Raw genomic sequence first — 5,000 nt, 5'->3', positions numbered from 1 at the left:
CACATAAATTTGGCGCCCGAACAGGGACTGCCGAAGTGGGATAGAAGCTGGACTGTTGGACGAAGGACGGAATTAGGATTAAGGTTGATGAAAAATGGAGGAGCAATTAAGGGTTTTGAGGGAGGAATTGCGGCTGAGTAAGGAGCGTGAGGAGAGGTTGCTAGTAGAGAATGAGAGGTTGAACTGGGAGAATGCGGTGATGCAGAAGGAGCTTAGGGAGTTAAAGGGAACTGTAGCGAAAGTGGAAGAATGTTTTGAGATGAGGATGAAAGAGAATGAGGAACGAATGGAGAAACGAATGGAAGATATGATAGGGCAAGTAATGGGGATGATGAAAACTGTTGTAGGTGAAGGTGCAGTCGGAGGAGTGGCTTCTGCTTCTGGTAACGGGTTGATTGTGGAAGAGGATAGGGTAAGTGATAATGGGGACGGTAGTGATAGTGATATTGAAAGTAAAGGGCCTAGACATAGTAAGATTGGAACGAAGGGTGATAGGAAGAAGGAGAAGAAAGGTAAAGATAATGTGAAGAAAGAAAAGAAGAAAGGTCAGGGTGTGAGTGAGGATGATCATGAATGGGTGAAGGTGGTAAGTAAGAAAAAGGGTAAGAAGGGAATAGTTAAAGATAGGACTTTGAGTGTAGAATTAGATTCATTGTATTCAAATGAAGAAGAAGGCAACAAGAAGGGAGTAGACAGTGAAGATAGTAGTGAGAATGAAGTAGAGGAAGTTTGTAAGACAGTGTTTATGAGAGAGGTACCTAGGTGTGCAAGTTTTAATGAACATAGCAGTAGGGATGTATATGACTTCTTTAGGGAATATGAAAAGTTTTGTCAGGCTAAGTATGGGGATAGTAAGAGAGTTTGGGCTAGGGAGTTGGGAGAATTTTTGTCAGGATATTTGTTGACGATGTATGGGGTGATAATGAGTGTAGGAGAGGTTGAGTATGAAAGTGTAAAGAATAGGATAATTGAACAGGTAAAACGTATGAAAGGTAGTGTTAGGTATAAGCGAAAAAATGATTTTGATGAAGCACGAATGAAGGTGGGTGAAGCAATCTCGATGTATGTATGTCGGTTAGAAACATTGGCTAGAAAGAAGTATGGGGACGAAGGAATAAATGAAAATAAGGAACTAATGAAGAAGTTTTTGGGTACAGTACCAGAGAGTGTGTGTGAGTTTATTAATTTGAAACGGAAGGAGAAAATGAGATGGACTAGAGAGAGATTGACTTGGGATGATATTTTAGAGATAGTTGAGGATTACGAGTTAGATAGGTGTATGAAAGAAAGTAAATCTGTGAGTGTAAGAACTGGAATGGAGGAATGTGTGCCAGAATTTGGTAGTTTTAGAGATGCTGTTATGAGAGGGCCAATGAGGGCAGCTGATAGTGTAGTAGATAGAAGTGTTAGGGTGAGTAATGTAGGAATACCTATGCCGAGAAATGACGGGTTTAGACAGGGAAATCAAGTTTGGAGAGATAGAAGTGCTAGTACGCAGCAAGTTAGGTTAGGTAGTGGTATCCGTGAAGAGAGGTGTTATAGGTGTGGGAAGGTAGGACATAAAAAGAACGAGTGTAGATGGGCATTAGGAGCATGTTTCGGGTGTGGAGAGACAGGGCATCGTATTAGCGACTGTAAGAAAGAGAAAGTGGTTAAGTGTTATCGGTGTGGTATGACTGGACACATAGCGAGTGGATGCCGTAATAATCGTATGAATGTAATTTGTGGTAATTGTGGTAAGGATGGTCATTATGCTAGAATGTGCAAGGAGCCGCGGGGTAAGTGTACTGAATGTGGTGCAGATGGGCATGTAGCTAGGGTTTGTAGAAAGAAGGGGTCAAGTCAGCCAGGATGTTCGGGAAACTAATTAATCAGAGGGTTCAGCTGGGTGAGTCCTCGTGTGTGTGGGGAGTGAATGTGATGCATGTTCGTGAGGGTTTATTGCATGAAGATGTGATGGGAGAAAGAGCACATGATTGCATGAGTGTGAAAATGATTTTTAATGGTATAGAGTTGGTTGGTTTGATTGATACTGGTTGTGGTGTCAATTTAATGTTTAGGAATGCATATGATAAGGTAAAAGAGGTTTGTGAATTTAAGGGATGTAAGGGTGAAGTAAAAGGTATTGGTAATTTGCGTATGCCTGTGCAAGGGAAGTTGCGGGAAAATGTTATGATTGGGGGGCTGATGATGGAGGATAATGATTTTTACGTGGTTGAGGGAGCGAATGAGAACTATGACGTACTGCTTGGGTATAAATTTTTGAAAAAATGTGGTATGATTGTACATCCAAGTGTGAATATGATTGAAATAAAGGTTAAAGGTAATATTTGTGGGGAATTTTATTTAAAGGAAGACGGCAGAGTGAGTACGAAGGTGTGGAAGGGAGTGCCGTTGGTAGCAAAGGAAAGTGTAAAGTTATCGGGTAAGAAAGGTGAGGTTATTAGTGTAAAAGTTGCATGGCCGAGCAGTCTGGGAATTTCAAATAGTGACAAGGATGAATATGTAGTGGAAGGTATGGAAGCAGGTAATTTGGTGAAAACGAGTGCGTATATATATGATGGTGTTATGAATATGCAGGAACCCAAGGTGTATGTAAGGTTGTTGCCGTGTGTTAGGAGGAAGAGAGTACGCGGAATACGTGAGGGTGATTGCATGGGATGTATGTATACACTGATTAATGTAGAGGATGGAAGATATGTTAAGGCGAGACAGGTGATGTCTGGTAAGGTAAAGAACGATGACGATTGGGATTACGATACGTTGAAAGGAAGAATTAAGTTAGATGAGAATATAAGTGAGGTCGAAAGGGAACGATTGCTTAAGATGTTATGGAATAAGCGGAGAGTTATGAGTCTCGGTGACGATGATTGTGGGGGGTCAGACCTGCCAGAATTTAGAATAGTTCTCAGTGATGATACCCCCATATATCAGCGTCCCAGGCATTTTTCTCCGCCTATTGCCAAGGAGATAGAGGAGCAGTGTCAGGAATTAGAGCGTATGGGTGTAATAGAAAGGAGTGAGAGTGCCTGGAATAGCCCTATTGTCCCTGTACGAAAGCCTGATGGAAGTTTACGCATGTGTATTGATTATAGGAAGGTGAATGAGGTGACTGTTAAAGAACGTTTTCCAATGAATGTGGTGTCTGATTGTGTTTATAAGATGCATGGAATGAAAGTTTTTACTAAATTAGATTTGGTGCGGGGCTATTATCAGATGCCTCTAGCAGAGGGGAGCAGGCCCATTACCGCATTTTCAAGTACAAATTGTCACTACCAATTTAAAAAGGTTGAGTTTTGGTCTTGCTAATGCGCCTGCTGCCTTCCAAAGAGCGATGAATGTTGTATTGGCTGGTTTCGATCGACAGAAGGTGACTGTTTTTATAGATGATATTCTGATTGCGAGCGAGACTGTTGAGGAACATATGCGGTTGCTTGAGGCAGTGTTGATGCGGTTAATTGAAGTTGGTGTGAAAATTAAGCTTGAGAAGTGTACATGGTTGTCCAGGGAGGTGGAATTTCTTGGGCATGTAGTGGGTGAATCTGGTATAAGGAAGAGTGACAAGTTTGTGAATAAGGTGCGAGAATTTCCACGTCCCCGGACTGTGCGTGAGTTGCGAGGTTTTCTTGGTTTGGTTGAGTTTGGGCGCAAGTTTGTTAGAGATTGTTCAGGTATAGGGAAGCCTTTGAATGAATGGACGGGTAAAAGGAATAGTACAAAATTAAAATGGGATGATCGGATGATAGAAGCGTTTGAAAGGTTGAAGGAAGAGGCCGCGAAAGACGTCACTTTGGCATTTCCAGACTACAGTGAAAATGCGAGTATGCTAGAGTTGTATACGGATGCGAGTGGGGTGAGTATGGGTGGTTGTTTGGTTCAAACGCAGAGAGTAAATGGAGAAGAGAAATTGAGAGTAATAGCGTATGTTAGTAAAGCGTTTAATAAAGCTGAGCGGAAGTATTCGACGATTGACAGGGAATTGGCTGCAATACGATTTTGTGTGAAAGCATTGAAAGTATTTTTGTATGGTGTAAAATTCATTGTGCGTACTGACCATCAGCCCCTAGTGTATATGATAAGGAAAGAGTGTGTGAATGCAAGGGTTGCTAGGACCATAGAGGATTTGAATGAATTTGATTTTAGGTTAGAATATGTACCGGGAAATAAGAATGTGATAGCAGATGCGATGTCGAGGATGCATGGGAGGATGGAAGATAAAGAGAGTAATCTGAATTCTGAAAGGTTGCCTGAAGGTTTAGTTGTGGAGCAGAGTTGTGAAGGGCAAGATATGGTATATAAGTGTATCCTAATGGGTTTAAGTAAGTTGGTACAAGAGGGGTTAAATACGGAAATACCAGGTAGTGTAACTGAGCTTAAAAGAAGGGTGATGAATGAAGGGTCAAAAGAAATGGTATATGAGGAGGAGAGTAGTGTACTAGAAGGGGAAGTATTATCAAAGATTTTAATGGTGGTAAGTATGTTGTATGGTGTAACTGTGTATTTGTATTTTGGATGGAATCGACCGATGGAATATAGGGCATGTAAGGAGAATGATAGGGAATATATTTTGAGGATTCAATGTAAGGAGGAATGTTGCAAATTGTTGAGTGAGAAGGATAATGGTGCAAGTGACCTTAATCTAAGATATGGGGGTATAGAGGACAGTGAACATGATGATGAACATATTGGTGAAGTGAGTGACAGAATTGAAAGGAGAGTAAATGTATGTATGCATGGTGTAAAAGGAAGGATGATGACGTATGTGAATATAAATGAGAATGAATATTGTAGTTTAATTGATACGGGTGCTCAAGTGTCATTAGTAAATGAGTCGGTTATCAGGGAAATTGAGAGGTACAATTGGGAAGTGAAAAGACAGTGTACGAGTGTGAGAATTCATGGAATAGGTCAGGGAAGTTTACTTGTTTGGGAAGAAGTGAGGTTGAAGGTGAAACTAGGGAGTATGGAAGTGGAACATAATTTTATTGTAATGGGAGAGA

The sequence above is a fragment of the Palaemon carinicauda genome, chromosome 13 (assembly GCF_036898095.1).
Source record: "Palaemon carinicauda isolate YSFRI2023 chromosome 13, ASM3689809v2, whole genome shotgun sequence".
Lineage (NCBI taxonomy): Eukaryota > Metazoa > Arthropoda > Malacostraca > Decapoda > Palaemonidae > Palaemon > Palaemon carinicauda.
This window is presented reverse-complemented; position numbering follows the sequence as displayed.